The 23,113-nt window shown below is 35.2% G+C and overlaps 1 protein-coding gene and 1 long non-coding RNA gene across 16 annotated transcripts in view; one reads left to right on the top strand and one right to left on the bottom strand.

Moving 5' to 3' along the window:
- The window catches only part of si:dkeyp-94g1.1, a 204,767-nt gene that overhangs the window by 41,345 nt on the left and 140,309 nt on the right, over positions 1–23,113 (top strand). The gene's annotated exons all lie outside the window — the stretch shown is intronic.
- Positions 14–6,891, bottom strand: LOC147846503 (uncharacterized). The gene is made up of 3 exons (XR_015479117.1): positions 5,769–6,891; positions 5,356–5,552; positions 14–2,559 (listed from the first exon to the last, which is right to left on the bottom strand). It is a non-coding gene; the product is annotated as an uncharacterized LOC147846503 (long non-coding RNA).

Here is a 23,113-nt window from a genome sequence, read left to right as displayed (position 1 = left end):
GGGCCTGAAGAAAGTTAGGGACTAGAGCCGATTGTGGAGGTGTGTTCGCGCTACTGATGGCCCTAGGATCACAGGTGGAAGGAAAAGAGAAGAGAGAAGGGGCTGCCGGTGTTGGTGACATCAGCGGAGGCAGCCTCACGCTGGAACTTGCATCAGGGCCTGAACAGACCTGGTTAATCTGCAAGCGGCATGCCGTAGCGGAGACGTGCTCACGCTGTCATGGCGAATTGGCCGATGGTGGCGCTTCGCCTGTAGCTGTAGCTGTTGTTCTGGGCCGGTGGTTCACAACTGGGGAGCGGCTCAGGTTTGTTGCTGGTGTCTGGAAGAGCGGCGGCGTGGCGGGCCTAAATTAAGACCGCGGACTCTGTTGATATGCTCTGCCAAGTGCTGATGCGCTGGACGTCGGCTTGGAGTTTGCAAGAGAAGCCGTGTCATCCTCATAGAAATTTGCTGTTTGGACAAGGCTACAGCGATTGGATGTGCCAATGCTAAAGTCGTGAGATGCTACAGGTAAGACAGCTTTGATATATATAGGCGTTGCTCAGAAACTGATTTGATGATGGGATAATTGTCAATGACGTATTCGATACTGAAACTTCTGCGCATGCTCCTCCCGAAATTTGTTTACAAACATCACTTAAATTTAACTACATCACTAAATTGAGACTCTGTTTACACCAATAGATTTTAGTAAAAAAAAACGCAAAACTTTTGCTACAGTTACTACTTTCATCCACACTACCCCATAGTTTTCGAGTTTAAAAAACTGAGCGTTTTGGAAACTCTGAAGTAACAATTTTCGTTTTAAAATGCTGCTGCTCAGTGTCAGTGTGGATCGGGAAAAATGTGGAGAAAAAGTGGAGGCCTGGCTGCAGACATTGGAATAGGTGCTCTATTATTCCATGCGTGTTCAATACAAGCTCAAAAGAGGGAGATCAATTTCAAAAATATTAGTAATTTATTAAGTACAAATGAATAAAAAAAAAAAAGTGTCCTATTGGTTTTACAATGCTATCCAAGAGAACACACCAGGCGCTCTGCGAGTGTTTTCTTGGGACTAAAGACCCAGTTTATATTCACAGAAGAGGGGGAAGGCTGGTTGTCTCCATCAGCTTTTCTGCACCGTCTGTTGTTCCTCTTTTCTGTTAAGAACAACTGAACCAGTTGAATGCACACGCTTAGAGACCTCCATAGGCCCCAATATGTTTTTATAAATGGTTAAACAGGAAATCAGAAGCGAGAGGCGCACGTTATTTTTATTGTTTCTGCTGCATATTTCGTGTCTAAGATAGCTCCTTCTGCAAAGTGCTTCATTAGTATGCAAAACAACTTCACAGAAAGCAGAGTTTCAGTTTATATATTAGTTGTCAGAGAGCACAAAATATTTCCAGTAAAGCATGACTGTAATAAGAATAATTCAGCATATCTTCAGGGAAAGCACAAACAACATATTTCCAAATAAAAAAGGATAACTCAATAAAAAATTAATTATAATTTTCTCACATTTCCCTACCTGACTGGGGCTTTTTCTCAATATCAAGAAAAGTTCAGTCTTGCATCTGTTCCTTGTAAGTTCAGACTTTGCAAGTTTGATATGGAAGACAAACTCCCGAGGACATGTCAGGTAAATTCTAAGTGTAAAAAGTATAGTTTATAACGTCATTCAAATCACACTGGCTACGTTGTTCACATGAACTGGAAGCTGCCACTTTTTTTTTTTCTTTTTTTGTATTGTTTAAAGCTCCTTGAGAAACAAAATATTAAATGAGAATACAGTGGGCATGGCTTATTTTTTTGTTGCAAGATTGGATGTAGTAAGGTAGATATTTCATTCAGAGAGACTGGGAAAGGGGTTTTAGAGGAGTTTTTACAACCTAACAGACACCTACTGCTCAATTTCTGTTTGTTTTTTGTCTCTTTGTTGGTGTGGTTAATATGTCAACCATGCCCAATACCTCAGACAGACATAATCTGAAAACTACGATATAAAAATTAGGAGGACAAACTTTTTTTTTTCTTAATGACATGCATAGACAAATTGTTCACCACAAAACTGGCAATGGGAGCTAACAAAATCTTAGTTCTGATTTCATTTGTATTTTAACAATAAAATAAAATCATGATATGAGAAACTGCCTATTTTCACTTTGCTAAAAAAGTGAAGGCACCATGTAGCTACATATTTACATGACTTTCATCTTCACTGTATGCATATTTATAACAAACAGTCTATAACATAACTGCCTCCTTTAATTTTCATAAAAAATACAAGTGCCCTGTCTCTTTTACTGAATATCATTTTAATAATATAAAAGCATAATGTACAATAAGTTTATACAATATAGGAAATAAAGGCAAGCAATCAGTCAAATGTGCAGAAACAGTGTACATGGTTACATTAATTGATATATTAACTTTGTACTCAGCCAAATAATGTTACCTGAGAACAAGAAATAGATTTAAAATACCAAGGGGTCATTCAATATCAACAAGATGAATCAATCATCTAGTTCAACAACTATAGTGAGATGAGATTTAGTGGAAGATTCTTGAGGAACTCTGAACAATGTGTGCTGCTCTCATCTGAGGAGGTGTGCTCAAAGCACCCCCTGACTGCCTGGAGCTCAGGTGACGTGTGCACATGTTGCTGTGTGTGTGTGTGTGTGTGTGTGTGTGTGTGTGTGTGTGTGTGTGTGTGTGTGTGTGTGTGTGTGTGATCACGTGATGTGCGTTTTCAGTGGTATGAAATGCCAGTGTGGACGTAGATTGTTTTTATTCTAAAATGCCATTTTAAAACGAAAACTCAGTGTAAACAGGGCCTTCCTTTTCATTTTAAAACAGCATTTGGTAACACTTTACAATAACTACACACTATAAATCATTTATTAACCATAAGCAAATAATGAATTCATTATCTGTTTAGCCTTAACTCTACATTAATAAGCGTTAGTAAGCAGTTAACTATTAGTATATGCCTGAATAATAAGACATATAAACGTTGATTTCAAGAGTTTATTAATCATTTACTAACTCATTCTGAATGATCTTAAAAACCCTCAACTACTCTTAAATACAACTGGTTTGTAAATAATGCAATACTTAATTTAGTAATGAAAAATAAATCATTAACTAAGTATGAAAGTACAATTGTTAAGCACATTATATGGGTGCTAATAAGCCAAGAATAGAGCATTTGTAGCTGCAGTTAAAAACTGCTTACTAACGCTTATTAATGTGGAGTTAATGCTTAACAAATAATGAATTCACTAGATGCTAATGCTTAGTAAATGATTCATAGTGTGTAGTTATTATAAAGTGTTACCGTTTGAGCTACAGGCCATCAGCACACCTTTCCAGATGAGAGCAGCGCACATACACTGTTAGACATTTCTGTAAATTACACAGTTATTTACTGTATTTCACCCAGTGTAATACTGCAAATTCCTTTTACGGTAAATAACTGTATTTACCGTTGCATTATGGGAATTTAGTGTGACGTCGAACAACATATACAGCGATGTACTGTATTTGTAAAAATTTGTGTATTATACTGTATTTTCCACAACTGCTTCAACGCCACCTTGCGGCGATTCGACTACTCTGCACCACATTTTGCCTAAGGACCCTGGAGCAATTCTGGAGGACAATTTATTAGTGTGCCTGAAGAACATACTGGATTTAACAAACTTTACTCTGGTAAGCTGAGGCAGTGTTTCATTTTACAGAATGTTTTGTGGACGAGAAAAGAACAAAGTAAAGTATAAAGTTGGCTATTAATATTTTCTCTGGCTTGGCGTTATTTCGCCCATTTAAGAAATATATCATCTATTAAGATGTTACCTTTATTTAATTTATTACATTAACACTACTATTACTTTAAATAAGACTGTTTATGACTATTAGCCATTGTTCTCGTCATATCTTTTTATTTATTTACATAGGAACCGGTGTTGCAGCGGGATTTGGTTTAGGAGGGAACCAGAGGTATGCAGACAGTTTTGGAGGACACTTAGCACGAGACAACGGTCCGGCAGAGAGTGTTTTCCCCCAGAAGAATATGAATGAAAGACCAACAAATAATCCAGGTAAAAGCCCGTCTGTCTGTGCTGACAACACTCGACATTGATTTGAGCACCTCTATTAGCATTTGTTTGCTCGGCAACATTGGCTGAAGCGATCTTAAAATGGTAATGTTAACTGTTAGCTAAACTGAGCTAAGTTTATACTGAATTGGACTCAAACTCATTTTAACGTGCAACGTTTAACTTATATTGATTTATACTATATATATTAGATGTTGTGAACTTATTTTTCTCTGGTTTAGAGTAACGTATAACGTTAGCTTGAGAAAATAACATCGCGACGTAACCTATAAGAACGTTAACGTAAATCTATACAATATGCATAGAGGTAAAGTTGGTTTTATATTCGCACATTCGTTCATTTAGAAGACTCTATACTGTTTACCATGTTACTTTAAATATTCGATCAGAATTAGCATGCCAGTATGACTTGAAATCACCATTAACACTGTTTATTTGACCGTGAGCATGTTGTACTTTGATAGTCATTAGCTGCTAAAATGATTTCGCTATTTAGAGTTTGCAAATAATACTTTTATGAAATTAAATTATTAAGGGGGAAGTCTGAATCTGCTAATATAAAACCAATTTTACCTCTATGCATTATGCTAATAACCACCTTTTTGCTATTTATTGTTTGCTAATTATTTTTTTATCACAACTCTTGACATTTGGTTTAACATAATTGTTTCCATTATATTTTTTTCTGTTTAGATATGGCACTGGCACAGCAGCAGGTTTTGTCTGAAGAAACAAACAGCATTTCGGAGGAACATCTTGATCAGCACAGCCTTATGCTTAAAAAATAAGCAAGACCAGTAAGCAACCAAGGTAAACAAATAAATGCAGGTCAGACACTTAAATTAGTTTTGTACATGTATGTTAATGTGCTTTGTCATTTTCAATGTTTTTTTTCTTAAAGTAAAATATTTTGAATGATTGAAATGTAATGTTTTTACACATTTTTAAGCTTGTTTTAAGCATCTCCAATGTTTTAAATAAAGAGTGTTTATTTTGTTAATATTTTGTAATTGTGTCTTTTTTAGGTCTATAGTATTAAAATAATATTAATAAAATTATATTATAAAATATTTAGGACAAAATTAAAAGGTTTACAGTAGCTAACTGTTAACTTAGGTTTTTACAGTAGTTAACCATTTTCAGACACTACGGTAACATGCTGTAAACGGATTTACAGTTGTATACTGTAAATCTAAAATACAGTAACTTCGTTGCCAGTAAGTTACTGTAAAAACCCTTTGAAATGTCTAACAGTGTAGGCCTGTTATTGATGCGAAGAGGGAAAATGACAACAGGGGCTGGATCCAAATTCAGCTTTATTAAGAGTGGTCAGATAGGCAGGTGCTAACAACCAATGCTGCAAAAAATGCTTTTCTTTATTTATTTATTTTGTCTTGTTTCTACTCCAAATATTTAAAAACAGTTAAATAAAGAAGTATTTTCTACACTCTCAGAAATAAAGGTATGCAAGCAGTCACTGGGGTGGTATCTTTTCAAAAGGTACAAATGTGTACCTTAAAAGTCCATATTAATACCTCAGGGGTACATATTAGTACCTAAAAAGTACACAAATGTTCCTCTTAATTTTTAGGTAGTAATAAATTACTTTTGAGGTACCAATATGGATCCTTTAAGAACAAATGTGTACCTTAGAAAAGGTACCACCCCAGTGACAGCTCGCGTACCTTTATTTCTGAGAGTGTAGACAAGCAAAAAATAATTTAAGAAATATGTCAAATTAGTTTTTCCCTAGAATAAGCCATCCAGCTAAGTATACAAAATGCGATAAATGCTCCTATGGTCAAAACACTGGCTTGGCTAAACAAGGGAAAACCCTTTATATTATAGCAACAAAAGTCTAGAAAGACTCTGGGGAGTATGTGAATGGTGTTTAAATAGTAATCAGTGTAAATGATTTGCAGGTATAGTATATACAGTATGTGTGTGTCAGTGTCCAGATCGCAGTTCAGATGCAATGGATGACATTGTAGTCTGGTAGGATGCTATGGGTAATAGGCAGAGTAATCTCCAACGGTGAGGACGATCACATCAGTTGTTTTCTGCTCAGTCAGTATCAACTATAAAAATATTGATTAGTATAAACAAAAGAAAAGTGTTGCATGCAGCAAGTTCACACTTTAACTTTACACCACATCCTTCTGTTTCTACAGTTATAATGCTGGAATAAACCACTTTTAAACTGCAAATATAAAGTCAGTCTGCTAAACTACTAAATGTAAATACATTCTATGACGCCATTTTTAAAGAAAATACAAGAAATATGTGGCACATTCTACAAAAGCCTGGAAATATTGAAACAGCTTCAGCTCAACTTAAATTGAGGAACTAAAGGAAGCAAACTCTGTGGTGTTGTCACTCTGTTCTTCAGCAAAACCACTTCCTGCTTCTGCCTAGTAGTATATGTTAATTTAAGTAATTATGCATACATTTATTACAATGATTGAGTAATGGGAAATGAGAATATCCCCAAAACTTTATTCGCAGAAGACAATCAAAACAGAAACTTCTCTGGAAACTACCTACATTCATGTTATGAGTTGTGGTACAGAGCTTATTTTATGGTTCATGTCCCTCTTTCATAACTTCTACAGCAGGAATCACTATTCTTTGTTTCTAGAGGGTTTTATTCTTGCAGATTAAAGCTGAAACCCCAATCAAATAAGCCAAAATTAGCTATTCAATTAATGTATTCAAGATAATATACTCCCCTAAAGTATGTGTTGTGTTTTAACAGTATGTGTGCTAAGTAGTGTGGCCGATTCATAGTAAAAAAAAACAAACAAAAAAAAAAAGGTAGGCTAGATGTTCTCAGGTGAATTATATTAACATTAATTATGAGGTTAGCTTATCCAGGGTTCCCAAGGGTCATGCAATTTCTGAATGTTATCGAATTCTAAAAGAATTCATTGAACATCAAAGACATTGAACATCAATAAATGTAATAATATTTTTTTACAGAGCTTATTACAATGAAAACAGAGATCAATTCTGAATACACTATTAAAGTTGCACCTGACCCTGCTAATGTCTTCTGCGTTGTCTTCTATCCCACAGTGACGTGTATTTGTAAAATCTGATTCATTTACAACATTTAATTGAAACATTATTTTCAGTTAGGTTTTTTTGTAGCTCAACAATAAAACAAACAAAAAACTATACCTCTTTTAAGTTTATATGGCGAGCCAAATTAAAGGTTACCAAGGGCCAACTTTGGCGCACGGGCCTAAGATTGGGCATCTCTGCATAATAGGCAAGGCAAGGCACGTCTCTCCACTTAGTACTTTTTTTCTTGTTGAAATTGACAATAAACAAGAGTAGAGCAGTAAGCAAAAGTGCATGACTCAAAAGAGATGCAAATATACGTATCTAACTTGTGGTTATATCTATCTAAAACCGAAAATAGGTTTTGCCCGAACGAAAGTAAACCAACAGGCATTTACGTTCAGTGTTAAGCCTTTAATAAATGGTGATAGAACTTACCAAGTTAAAGTTAAACTTTAGCAGGGCTCCAGACTTGGACTAAATGGTTGCATCGGCATCACTAGCAGTGGTGTAAAGTATCTAATTACAAATACTCAAATAACTGTAATTGAGTAGTTTTTCTCAGGAATTGTAAGTTACTAAGTCATTTTAAAAGTGTGTACTTTTACTTTCTCTTGAGTACATTTTTAGTGCTGTATCGGTACCTTTACTCCACTACTTTCCTTTAACCTGCAGTTACTACATGATTTACATTTTGTTTGTCAGGTATAAATCATCAGTCACCAGTTGAAGAGAAGTTCCTGTTTGCACAAACACAAAGATCTCACTCTAGCTTTATGCATGCTTCAGCTTTTATAGGCAATTATCACACCACAGCCAGAATGTTATGTTTAATGAATGTTGATTTAGCTCGTTGGCATTGAATTGGAATCATTCCCCGAAACAATTTTGATTAATTTGTTCAAAGGACTGTCATCAAACATTAAAAATAAAATCATAAAAAAAGATATGCATTTCCATAGAGATTTTAAAGTATGTATTTGCTGTATTTTACTGATGGTCACTGAAAGAAACCATTAAAGATGTATTGATTTAAGATGATTTTGAACAAACAGCAGGAGCTGAATAAATGCCAGTCTAGTGAACAAACACATTTCTGTGTGGGTTGTTCAATGAAAGGAAATTAGCAATGTGTTAGAAAAGTGTCAGAGACAACTCAGTGTCATTTCCATTTGCCTCTAGCTGTAGTTCAGATGGAAATATCACAGCTATTTGGAGACCTGAACACGAGCAAAATGCGGATATAACACTTGAACTTAAATATAATGTGTTTAACTTGTGAGAGAAACTTTTCCCTGAATTACAAATTCAAGTATAAGACCAACACAACACACACAAAATGTGAAACAATATTCACATGAGTGAATCACAATATTTAGTGAGATGAATAAAGTTTATTTTTGTTTTACTGAGTTTGCCATTTTTCATAAACCCTGTGGATGTGCAGTATTTGAATTCAAGAGTTATGGTTCAGTCTGTTTTTTCCTTCTTTGCAAGTCATTGGGGGCCCCCTTTTTTTCTTCTATTTCTTTTTTTTCTACTGTTCCACTTCACTGCTCACCCCACCTCTTACTTTTTTTAGCACCTTTCACCACTTTCCTGTTGACTTAAATCATAACCTCTCCAGCAGTCTGTTCATTTGGTTATAAAATTAGACGCTACACACTGTAATAGCGAGCTTTTATGTTTGTTTGTGACCAAATCTCATTTTTAAAAATCTATTATGTATGTAAACGTTGTTGTGAGTTGAACATGAGTTGTTCAAATGAATATGAACCAATGAATATGAACCTCTCTGATGGTTCTAACATTTAAAACTGTTTTTGTTAGTTGATGATGAGATCTCCATCTGGTGGCCAACTAACAGCTATTACACATTCTGTACAGTGCTCTTGTATGATGCTGTTTTTAGTCTTGGTTTGCTTGTGTCCAGGCCCAGTCCTAACCAATTTGGCACCCTAGGCAAGATTTCAGGTGTTTTTTTCAGATATCCGTCACATCGCAGTAAACTCCACTGCTAGTATATATTGTCATAAGAAACTAAATCGCTTTTTGATCGACTACTACAAGCTGGGAAAACATCATATAAATATACCAATGCAATTAACGTTATTGCTGAATTGATCTAATATTTACACATTTGCTTGAAGAAAGAATGATGAGGGTAGTTGCATTACTATTACTATTTTCCATAACATCTACGCCCTTCCATAACATTAGCTGACGTTAAAACTAACAGAAAGCACTATAGCTATTTATTGATTAGCAATGTTATGCCTTATCTGTCAATGGTGGGATGTAGAAAATATGGGGCAACAAATAGCTTCAAATGATAGAATACATAGCAAACATTAGAAAATATTGACAGTAAAATAAAAGATTTAGCCTATTAAAATCAATGGCCTATACAGAAATTAAAGCTATAAAATCTACTTCACTTTTGTATTTGCATATTGATTAAAGTTACTATAGTTATTTAGTGAAGAGCAGCAAATGAATCTCTCATTGTGTTCTGTTTGATAACAGAGGTGTCACTGAAAGAATGCATAGATCTATAATGAAAGCATTTGACCACTTTATAACTGTTTGCGCACATTTAAGAGAAAATTAGTAGTGTTTAAAATAAAACACACAGGACGGAAATGTTTACATATTTTTAAGCGTATTTGTCTGTTTAAACACACCCGAATCACCAAAGTATCCCACACTCGCTCCTCTTTAAATGGCGTGTAAGCTGATCTGGGAACAGTTTATCATATGGAGCGCGTCAGTCAGTCAGCATGCACACACTGAATTATTTTCTTTTCTTTTTGATGATCGACACTCAGCTTTAATGGAAAGAAAGTGAATGCAAACATTTTTATATTTATTTTAACAAGCTTTCAAGCTAAAATAAAGCAAAAGCAGAATTATCTTGATCAGCTCTTGCAGTTCTATCACATTTGTGAACAGCTCTGTATTGATGGTACTTTCACTTTTCATATAAAGATTTAACATGCGGGGAAATATGGGAAAATTAAACGTGATAGCGGTCAAAACAAAAGGGTTGACAGGTATGTGTCATGCTAATTGTTAATGTCATTATCAATCATCGCTTGGATACAGCAAAATAATCTTAACGTTGCATTACCTCTGTCTTTGTCACGTTTTTTCCTTTTTCTTTTCTTTTCTTTTTCGCCTCTCCTGCACACTAGGCAGTTTGGGACATTTTGACATATTGACCTTGTTGACCAGTCAAAAAATACAACACTGTGTAGCAGGTAAAGCCTAAATATTCGAATGGGGGGCGGGGTGTCTTAGGTGATTAGGCTACATTATCATAATTTATTACTACTATTTAGTAGACTTTGCACTATGCAGTTAAATTAATTTGGCCGTATTATTTTATAAGTCAATATACCAACTAGTTTTAGGAATAGTGAAAGTTACACTTTTTTTTTCCCTTTCTGGCACCCCCCTGGATGTACAAAGATTCCTTAGCATTTGCCTATACTGCCAAAGGCCGGCCCTGCCCGTGCCTATAACATGGCTGCTTACAAAAGTTTTCATTTTACTGTAAAAGTATTTAATGTTGGAGAAGAGTAGGATCCAATAGTCTATAATACTTTTTATCAATTATTTATATAGCATATTGGTGTGTATTGAGGCGACACAGTGGCTCAGTGGTTAGCACCGTCGCCTCACAGCAAGTAGATCGCTGGTTTAATTCCCCGCTGGGCCAGTTGGCATTTCTGTGTGGAGTTTGCATGTTCTCCCTGTGTTCGTATGGGTTTCCTCTGGGAGCTCCAGTTTCCCCCAGTTGTGAGAGGATTTGTCTGTAGAATTTTATTTATGAGCTGCATTGAATTAAAACTTATTGTACAGTATACTGCTGCTCCTACTACTACTACTACTAGTGGTAGTACTACTACTAATAATAGTAATAGTAACAGTAATTAATAAAAGTAATAAGAACAGTAATTAATAATAGTAATAATAACAGTTATTAATAACAGCCATATAAGGAAAATAAATCAATTTGTGCAATATTATTAGCCTAATTTATGCCTAATAAATTGCTAAATATTTTAATATAATATTAATATATTTTTAATGGTGCTCAACTTATCAGCTCAGATTTTAATACTCTGAATATAAATGCCTTTTTAACTTTTAATATATTTTATTTATAAAACAAAATCAGATAAGAAAAGTACCCATTATTATCTCTGTTTCTGGATATAGGCCTAGGGGGTTTCTGCATTTCTATTGTATTACTAGAACATAAAACAAAAACAAACAAAAAAAACTTTTTTAGAGGTTAAAAAATTGAAAGAGGAAGAAAACATGTCAGCCACATTGGTTAGCAACACTCTCAAGCTGTGAAAAGGAACCAGCAAAAAAGAAGAACAACAAACTAAAAACAATCATATTCAAAAGCACGAAGCTAAGTACAGAAAGTTATTTTAGAATGCTTTTGTGAATCATAAGAAATAAAAAAAATTATGATTTGCAAAAAGCATACAGCAAAGTACTATAAAGACTATACTTCTATAAAGAAAAAAAACTAAATGCTCAGTAAGGCAAAGCAAATCACTTTGAATTAACTTGTTTTTATCTGTTTTAAAGTTCAGAAGACAAAGTGATGAGAGTATGCAAATAATTGCCATCATAAGAACTTAATGAATTTAAAAACTCTACACTTCCTGCAGTCAAAAGGCAACAGACAGTTAGCTTTGCTAAGTTCCTGTGCAGTTACATCATCACAAGAAGGTATTTTCCCCATTATTATTGACCCATGCTATTTATCACAACTGTAATTCTTACTTACTCAACTGCTGCCAAATCACTGATGTAAAATCAACGACAGATGAATCAACAATCAATAATATTAAAAAGAGGACATTTTTCTATTATTCATTTTTATTATTTTTATTTAGTCCAATATGATATATGCTGTGACACAAAAGCTGACAGCAGCTTCGTTTGCTTCTGTGTTCATATCAAAAACCTGAGGTACTGTATTTAACACTGTTAATAGCAAAAATATTATAGAGGATGAGTTCCTTAAATTTATTCGGGTAAAATGAAGACTCTTGAGTAACAACAACATTATTCTGTTTGCTGCAAAAACATTTGACTTTGATTGGATTGAGGCCTCCACGTCTTACAACACAATGGAATATATCTCCACAGAAGAAATGAATAACATAAAATGTAGTCTTAAAGTGATGAATGAATGTCAAGATATACCACGATCACATTATTTGGTTGAGTTGATGCCAGTGACTTTTAATAATATTAATGTTTTAAGTTTGCTCAGAAGAATGGAGCTGCCAAGTGATCTGTAGTATGAAGCTTGCAGGACAACTAGAGTGGGGGTTTTATAACATTGGACAGACATGATAGAGACGGACATGATTCAACAGACATTTAGCGGTTCAGTGATGTTGACAGCAATGGTTTGAGGTGCACAGATGCTGCCATGAAGCCATTTTCAATATGTCATGAATTTTTTTACGGAATATTATTTGGACGTCAACTAGTGCTACAAGCAATATCTGTTATTAAAATGTTATTAAATATTAATGATGTTGTTAAAATTATTTGAGAGAGTAATGACAATTACAGTTTATTCCACTGAAAACGTGATCAGAAAAAATATTCATGACAAAATTATAATGCCTTATGACAATCATGTTTATGACAGATTTATGACAAATGATTTTGTCTTGGTAATGTCAAGCTGTCATGACAAAGATGTATGTATTGTCAGTGGCGATTGTAGTTTGTAAGCAAGTTTGTATCCTTTTAAATATTTCAGTATCAATATTTATTGATATATCGAAATTTGACAACACTAAGTTTCGGAAATATCATGCATATAGTAAATCTGTTTACTATTTGTTGTATACATATTACACACTGCCAATATAGTACAAGTTGCCTGGTAGTATGTAATTGTGAGAATATAAATTTACATAATCTAGTTTTATTCATTTTCTTTTCGGCTTAGTCCCTTTATTAATTTGAGGTTGTCACAACGGAATGAACCGCCAACTTATCCAGAATATGTTTTACGCAGCGGATGCAACCCATCACTGGAAAACATCCATACACGCTCAGTTACACACATACATTACGGACAAATTAGTTTATTCAATTCACCTATGTCACACATGCTTTTGGACTTGTGGGGGAAACCAGAGCACCTGGAGGAAACCCACACCAACACATGGAGAACATACAAACTCCACACAGTAACGTCAACTGACCCAGCCAGGGCTCGAACCACTGACCTTCTTGCTAGATTGTGCTAGCCACTGCGCCACCATGCTGCCCTAATCTAGTTTCAAATTAATATAATATATTGAGTTATAGCTGTAAAGTTATATTCTTTGGTTCTGTGGTTTTTAAAAATGTAATTTCATTCTAAACTTTAGCAGCCTAGGTGTGAGAGACATGGCCTTCCATTTGCAGATCCCAAAGTACTGCAAATGCTACAGGCAGGGTCTCGGGCCAAAGAAACTGCTGATTAGATTTGGGCAGGTGAAATGTATCTGGTCAGTGGCTGGACAGGTTCTTTCACCCATCTACCTCATTTACATGTTTTTGTCTTCAACTTAACATTGCCCCTCCTAAAACATATAATAAACAAGACAGTTTTGTCACAAGGAGACTCTTGCAGACTTGTGTGGACTTCTTGAAGTTAACTGTTTGACTGCAGAACAACCAACAGATAATTCTGCTTGAAAGAGTCTTCTGGAATTTTCAACAGCGACTTGACTATTGTTTCTTGCTAACAGATGCACAGCATATGTAACTAGTGTTTTGCGTCTCTTCTGCGTTGTGTAAATAAATATTCACTTTGATATATCTTTTATCGATTTTATTGTTGTGAAAACAGTCAGAACAGAAAAATGAGCGCAGATCTAATCTACCAGCATCGTGCAATGGCTTCCTCCTATACATACTACAATGAATTTTCTTTTAGGTAACAGAGGGGGCGCTCTACATGTAAAACAATAAACAAATGTTAACCCCTTCCTTCCCATTAGTATTTCAATGTATGCAAGTGGAGAGATACAATATAACCCTGTTACACATACACAGTGGATATGCCAGCCTGATCTCATGAGGAAACATAAGTATTTTATGTTTTGTCAGTTTAGTGGCTAATTTGTGCAATTTTATTTATTTTTTTATTAATTACTTAATTTATTTAATTAATTTTTTTAAAGGAGGCATGGCACTCAACCCAACCGCCATTGGGTGATGAGCAAATCGTTCTAAATTGTACGAATTAGATTGTACGCATTTATACGAATTAGCCACTAAATAAAAAAATTACGAATTGCCGTGAGATTGCGTTGGATATGCTGTAGAAATAATATGATACTATAGCATTTCGAAAACAGCCAGTAAGATTCACTTAAGGTGGTTGGACTGGATGCTAACTGGTGTATTGCAATACTGATTATGTATCAAGACGAGGCATTTCTTATTTTAAATGTGTAATTTCATATTGTATGGTTGGTAATGGTATTTAAAAAAATGACTATTGACACATTTTACATACATGTAACTTGATCTATTTATGAACAGGTGGTTTGCCACGTTGGGGTTTATTCACAACAGAATAAATAGTGTTTTCTGATTCAGTGGGCAGTGCTGGTGTCTGGTGTTCTCCTATTGTACTGTAGGTGGTGCAGGGGAGATTTTCCATTGTAGTCGGTGCCTGTGGAAATACAGATGAAGTAAACATGTATCAAGTGGAGTACATAGGAAGACAATGTATAACTGCTCTTTTGATGCTTCTTGCATGAAGTAAATGATTTCCTCTTTTTTCACCTCATGTGTTGTGATTGTCTGACCGGTGTTGTGAGTTTGCTTGTGCTCTCATGTAAGCTCATACACAGTCTGAGGACCCTCTGATTTCTCCAACATCTCCAGAGGGCTCTTTACTTTATTCTTTGGCAGCAAAACAATTTAAAGAGTCATATCAATTCTACTGTACATGCTTAATGGCATTTATACTACAAGTGTAATCAGGGTGCGAACTAAGGGGAGCTAAAGGGAGCTCGGCTAAATGAGGATTTTTTTTGCGGGGAGTCAAAAAAAATTGACAATATATTATTTTGACATGTGGTTTTAGCAATGTGTAATGTGATCATGGATTATTATGTGTAAAAGTGCATACATATTAAAAATGTATGCATGACGGCAATTTACAAAAAAACCCCCCCAAAAAATACACTTTCTATTCTTGTCATGAGCATCAAGGTGTGGGGGTGCTGAGGAGCAAAGTCCAGTTATGTCAAAGATGCTTTATGTACGTTGAGATCATATTCCAAAAGATATGATGTGACGTTGTGTTTCATTTTACTTGCTTTATACATTAGGCCAATACAATGTTCTTTTTTTAAATCACAGTGACATTGCTGTAGAAAGGTCAGACAATAAGCTAAAACATTAAACTATAGGCCTATGTAAAATAAAAAAGCATATGCTGTCCTTGGTGCCATCATCTTGAACTTAGAGCGAATATATAAATGATAAGTTACATGACAAGGTTATTAATAATAAACATATTTGGTTTGTTTATTTTAAATAGTGTATCCTTTTGAAAGTGCAGGTAAAATTAGACAACGATGATCTGTCATTTTATTTAGGCAGATCTATCATTTTTATATTTTCTTTATGTGAATTGTGTCATTTGTTTTTTTTTTTTGTAGAACAATAGATTATAGACATCTAACAGACTCAAACTAATTTTTTTATTTTAATTTCACAGGACCTTTAAGCAAGTCTTGGCTTTAAAACAATGGTTTGTCGTATAAATCTAACATAGTCAAATATGTACAAACCTAATGTTGGGTTAATTTTTTTACGTTCAATTATGAGGATATTTTTAAAACCTTTGGGTTTGTCAATATTTGACCCAGCATTTTAAGTGTTTATTCCAGATTTATTTATGATGCTGCACAAAAATTATTTAAAACTTACCTTAACTTGTGCATGGATGGTGTGATCAATCACTTGTTCTTCTAAGAGATTCAGAATAGAACAATTATAAAGAATCAACTAAAAAGTCTTCATATTGCTTTACTTTTTTCACATTTGTTTGTTACAGCCTTATTCCAAAATGGATTAAATAAATTTATTTCCTCAATATTCTACACACAATAGCCCATAATGAAAATGTGAAGAAAGATTTTTTGAAATTGTTGCAAATATATTTAAATAATAAAAAAATTATAATAAATAAAAAAAAGTAATAAAAAAACCTGAAAAGTCACATGTACATCAGTATTTACAGCCTTTGCTCAATACTTTGTTGATGCACCTTTGGTAGCAATTACAGCCTCAAGTCTTCTTGAATATGATGCCACAAGGTTGGCACACATGTCTATGTGGATTTTTGCCCATTCCTCTTTGCAGTACCTCTCAAGGTCTATCGGGTTGGATGGGAAGTGACGGTGTTCAGATCTCTCCAGAGATGTTCAATCAGGTTTAGGTCTGGGCTCTGGCTGGGCCACTCAAGGACTTTCGCTGAGTTGTTGTGAAGCCACTCCATCGATATTTTGGCAGTGTGCTTTGGGTCATTGTCCTGCTGGAAGATGAACTGTCTCCCCAGTCTGAGGTCAAGAGCACTCTGAAGCAGGTTTACATTCAGGATGTCTCTGTACATTGCTGCATTCATCTTTCCCTCTATCCTGACTAGTCTTCCAGTTCCTGCTGCTGAAAAACATCCCCACAGCATGATGCTGCCACCACCATGCTTCACTGTAAGGATAATATTAGCCTGATAATGAGCGGTGCCTGGTTTTCTCCAAACGTAACGCCTGGCATTCACTCCAAAGAGTTTAATTTTAGTCTTATCAGACTGAAGAATTTTGTTTCTTATGGTCTGAGAGTCCTTCAGATGCCTTTTGGCAAACTCCAGGCGGGGAGTGGCTTCCGTTTGGCCACTCTACCATAGAGGTCTGATTGGTGGATTGCTGCACAAATGGTTGTCCTTCTGTAAGGTTCTCCTCTCTCCACAAAAGAATTCTGGAGCTCAGACAGAGTGACCATCGGGTTATTGATCACCTTCCTGACTAAGGCCCTTCTCCCCCGATCACGCAGCTTAGATGGCCGGCCAGCTCTAGGAAGAGTCTTGGTGGTTCAAATTTCTTCCACTTACGGATGATAGAGGCCACTGTGCTCATTGGAACTTTCAGAGCAGCAGAATTTTTTTCTGTAACCTTCCCCAGCCTTGTGCCTCGAGACACTCCTGTCTCTGAGGACTACAGCCAATTCCTTTGTTTTTATGCTTGGTTTGTGCTTTGACATAAACTGTCAACCCTTAGACCTTATATAGATCTTATATATACCTGAGCTCAATTTAGAGCTTCACAGCCATGGCTGTGAATACTGATGTACGTGTGATTTTTTTTTTTATTATTTATTTTTTTTTTCAGGGTTTTTATTTTTTATATATTTGCAACAATTTCAAAATCTCTTTTTTTCACATTGTCATCATGGGTTATTGTGTGTAGAGTTTTGATCAAATAAATTAATTTAATCCATTTTGGAATACAGTGGTCTTTCGCTATAATGCGATTCGCTTTTTGTGGCCTTGCATTGTGTTCTGCATCCTGGTTAGCACATTGTGTTGTGCATCCTGAATGACTGTAGACCATTGTCAATCAATCTCTTCTATGCCGTGCCTCCTGTACACTACAGAATTTGTGCAGCTTACCAAATTTACATAAATCGTTGATCGCTAGCAGTGTGACTGAAGTGCTGTACTGTGTGTTTGCAAGTGTCACAATGAACGAAACGTTCGGCACCGACCAAGCCACCTGCGGTAGTAGCCATAAGGTAGAGGAAGATGCCAACCATCGCACAAAAACTTGAACTTCTGGACAAGGTAGAAGTTATGTGGCTGTAGGGCACCGCATTACGGAATAAATAAATGAAGATCAAATGGTTTTAATCTTTGGTTTCATTCTCTAATACTAGACTTATAAGGTTTGAATTTTGACCGTTTTAAACAAGAGAAAAAAGTGTGAAAATGTTAATGCCTGTCTTAGAAGTATATAAAGAGTGTAGTGAGGAGTTTTAAAGCCTTAAAACATCTATAATAAAAAATAAAAAATAAAGCTGACTACTTTGCGGATGTCATCTATTTGCAGGTTTTTTTTATAACATAGCTTTTGCGAATAATGAGGGACCACTGTATATATCCTCCTTCATTTCATACATACCTTTTTATGCTTTTGGTAAGAGCATAATGTTACAGAAACTGCTACAAAAACTAACACTGTAACACCAGCAGCGATGACCAAGAGCCAATGGAGAGGAAAAGAACTGTGTTGGTCAGAAGGCATTTCAGGAGGTTCTGCTGAAGTGAAATGTGACATTAACAGTCATCAGAGCTCTCCATTAAAGATACTTCTTAATATTTTGAGCATACGCAGCCTAATATTCAAGTAAAGGTGACGAACTGCTGGAGTTGTTGCTTTCTTTATGAAATGTGCAAAGTTGGTTCATTTCAATTGTGGAGTTCTTCCAGCTCACTGTGTTACTGAAATTACAAACAACCACATTCTCTATGCAATACAGGGTTAAAGTCTCCATTTCAGATGATGTCACTTCCTCCTGACTGCAGTTGTTGCTGTAGTATCGGTTGTTGAGTTGAAGGGTATGAGCACTACATGAGACGTCAACAATACAGGAGTTAACACTGATCATAATTGACTTCTCATGCAGAACAGGAGAGTCCACTGCATCTGGAATATATTAAAGTAAATGTGGCATTAAGAAGCAGGTTGTGGGGTAAGATGGACTTGTCAGAAAGCATGTTGTACTTATTTTTGATTTTTTTAGAATAAAGGTGCTGAAATCTATTGTGACCCAAAATTAGCACTTGATTGCAATTTAGTATGTAATTTGTACAATATGTAATTTGCCCACTAGGGGGGCGTAGTTCACAATTAAGATGTATGGTGCATTACAAATGGTAAATATTGCCCTGTGAAGGGCACTTTGTAGTGAAAACGAAAATGACCGCCATACAGAGCTCTGGAAAGTCTATTGCTGCGTCCGAAACCGCATACTTCCATACTATATAGTAGGCTAAAATCAGTATGCGAGCCGAGTAGTATGTCCGAACTCATAAAATTCGAAGAATCAGTATGCGAGAAGTACCCGGATGACTTACTACTTCTGGCGAGATTCTAAAGTGCGCATCCCATGCACGTTGCGTTATCCCATAATGCCCCGCGAGAGAATTCATGAATGGAAGTGAAGCGACGCATCTGACGTGGGTAGGTCATGTGACATGACAAAATGGCGGATGTAGTACATGCGAATTCCATTCATACTTTTCACATTCATACTGTATAGAACATACTTTTCTAACAGCCGAGTAGTATGTTTAAATTCAAATACAGTACCTACTGAGTAGTAGGCAGTTTCGGACGCAGCCTATGTCATGACGAGTTTCGGTCGGCCATGTTTGTGGACAAAAGCAAGAGAGCACAATGTAAACCATTGGAAATCACAACAGAAAAAAAAAACATGGTAACATCTTTTGAAAAACGTCTCGCAGCTGAAATGTAAATAGATTTATAAACGCTCTGTGTGTCTGAGAAGCTGATATTATGTATTCCATAACATTCTGCTTCTCCAGTTACACTTTATTGCTGGAGACAGAGCATGAGCGCAGGAAATGGATCAAATAAATGAACTAGTTTATCTATAACTGACAGGGTATTGACGAACTGCTGCAAGAAAATAATTCCAGAGATGATTTTCTTCATTATTTGTAGAATCAATGTTTAGTTTCAGCCTTCTTGTCCTTGTCCTCCTTACAACAATACTTGTGGATCCAGACATGAGCGTGTCTGCAGAGTGAGTTTTACCCACTGCGTCTATCATTATCAGCTGTATCACTCATCAGTGAACAGCGCCAAAATGTTAGAGCCAGTCGCAGCCTTCTCTGTTGAGTGCATGACCAATTAGGGCTGTGCAATTAATCAAAAATCCGATTTTGATTATGGCTTCTAACGATTATGAAAAACCATTAATCGAGATAAATGAGTATTCCATTATTTACCGCCCCCTGTCCAGTTGTCCTCACTTGTTGCTCCTAAAAGCGCGAAAGACCGCATGTTTATGTGTGTGCGGCATGCAGACAGTCAGTATAGCATGCGTTCTGCACTTTGTCTCATTCGCACATTGAGACGAGCAGAGAGCGCAGACATCTAAAGTCATTAACGTGAGCGCTTTAATGTTCAAATAGGTGTCAAAACGCGGTGTTTAGTGATTATTCATATTAACCCTCATATTGTAATAAACAAACGAGTTGAGGATCAAAAGACACGTGAAAGCGAAACCATTAAAGTGACAGAGCACAGCTCTGCAACAACGAGAAAATCCCTCTTTGCTCTTGACTGAAAACTTTTGTAGCTAAAGTGTTTTTCTTACAGTGAAGATGCTAAAAGCACAGTTTGTTTCATATTTTTATTCTATTGTACTTATTTCTCTTTCCTTTGCAGGGAGGAAAATAATATATGCAGTTGAAGTCAGTATTATTAGCCCTCCTGAATATTAGCAACCTTTTCCCCCCAATTTCTGTTTAATGGAAAGAAGATTTCTAAACATAATAGTTTTAATCATTCATTTCTAATAACCAATTAATTTTATCTTTGCTATGATGACAGCTCATAATATTTTAGTAGATATTTTTTTTAAATACAAACATTTAAATTCAAAGTGTGATTAATTAGGGTAATTAGGCAAGTCATTATATAACAGTAGTTTCTTCTGCAGACAATCAAAAATATATATTGCCTAAAGAGGCTAATAATATTGACCTTAAAAGAGGTTTCAAAATATTTAAATCTGCTTTTATTCTAGCCAAAACAAAACAAATGAGCCTTTCTCCAGAGGAAAAATATTAGAGGAAATACTGTTATTCCTTGCTCTGTTAAACATAATTTGGGAAATATTTATTTAAAAAAATTCTCAGTGCTAATAATTTTGACTTCAACTAATAATCGTTTGGAATAATCGTGATTAAAATTATGACCAAAATAATCGTGATTATGATTTTTCCCAAAATCGAGCAGCCCTATGACCAATCATAGGCATTTAACAACTCGCTTGACAATGCTCTAAAAGCTGTATTGTATCGTCTTTCAGGTTGTATCACAGATTTTTAAATAAATAAAAGAACAAAGCAGCTGCTTGCCATCGCGACAGCAATAAGATCCAATGGACAGCCGATTGCTTTCACTCCAAAATGGCAGAATCCAGGGATGTTGCTGGGTGCTACAGTTGCAATTGAACGTTCTATTGAGTGTTGCTCTTGGTGATTCTAAGCTCTTTGCCAAAGCAAGCAGCATAATTTTTAAGTTTGTTTATTTTTAAATTCTCATGCTATTCTGTGCATTTAAGAGCAGGTAAAATCTTTAAGCAGGTAAAATTAAAGGTACAGTACATATATCTGACTGCTTGTATTAAAAGACAAAATTGTGTTACAAGTACAAAGGAAATGTCTTTATAAAGTATGCACTTCAATACAAAAAATCTTGTGCTGTGAAGTAAAATATAAAATTGTTGTATAGAAGGCATCATCAATGCACCGTGATGCACCAAGATATCGAATTGAACTGAATCAATGGCATGATAATTGTAACCGAACTGTGTGAAAAGTGTAGGTTCACACCTCTATGTTCTAACTTATGGAACAAAATCAATGCTAAAAGTATTGAATTAAAAAGCTTGTTGAATAGCACAAACTGAAAAAAATAAAACGCTGAAGTAACAAGTTCTTGCATTTTAATGACTTGAATTCCAGGGTTTGTATTTTTAGGTCTTGAAATTTAACATATCTGTTTATTTAAGCTGTGAATATTTCAACGAAAAATATTTCGAACACGTTTTCATACTTGTAAATTCAATAATTCACATTCAATTTCCAGATTTCACTTACAAAATATTCAATACCCTTTAAAAATGCAATGTATAATATAGTCAAAAGATAATTTCCAGTTCATTTTATTTCAGTTCAAATATTTGCTTACATAAATTCAGTGGTTCAAATGGACTGTTAAAATTCAACATTACATCCGGGAACTGCAGGAAAAGCAATAGATTGAAGTTTGCTAGCTGCACTAGCTTTCACCAGCAGGTGGAGATGGAATAATGAAAGATTTTTAACCCAGTAAACAGGCGAGAAAAAAGCTAATAAAGGCACAAAAGTAGCATTTACTATTAATAGCAATGTCTTGGACATTATAAGTAATTAAAAACCTGAGAGATTTTATGAGAATGTCACACAAAACAGTTTAAATGGAACTGTTAGACAGAGTGTTCAGGTGTGATTTAAGGTTGGGCATGGATGGAACGTGTAATTTAAAATAATTTAACATAACGTGCAAATGCATTCAAGGAGCGTCTTAAGTTATTCATACAGAACCATCCAATATAAGGCATAACCATAAGGGGTTTTTATTATTATTGCAAAAACTTGTTACTTTGGTTTTTTATTTTTTTTCAGTTTGTGCTATTCAACAAGCTTTTAAATTCAATACTTTTGTCATTGATTTAGTTCTATAATAACTTAATTTTAAGTTTTGCAAGCTTTTTAAAGTCAGTTTAACATAATATAAGTCAAGTGAACTCGTAAGATTAATTTGATTCAACTTAAAAATTTAAGGCAACCAGGATTTTTTTTTTTACAGTGTGGGAATTCGTAATTTTTGCTATTCAAGTATTCCTACGTGTTGTTTGAGAAAAGATATACACCCTCATGACAATGCTCTTCCCTAATGAAACACTGCACACAATTATGGGCAGTTTTTATTGACATTATTGTGTGATGTGGAAGTGCGCTTGTTTTTGCAATTGTCTTAGAACTTCTGAAAATTAACGACATAATAAACGACAGATAACGGTCAAAATACTTGCTCTAC

Source organism: Danio rerio, chromosome 2 (assembly GCF_052040795.2).
Source record: "Danio rerio strain M-AB ecotype USA chromosome 2, GRCz13ab, whole genome shotgun sequence".
Lineage (NCBI taxonomy): Eukaryota > Metazoa > Chordata > Actinopteri > Cypriniformes > Danionidae > Danio > Danio rerio.
The sequence above is the reverse complement of the archived record's forward strand: the minus strand, read 5'-3'. Positions and strand labels throughout refer to the sequence as shown.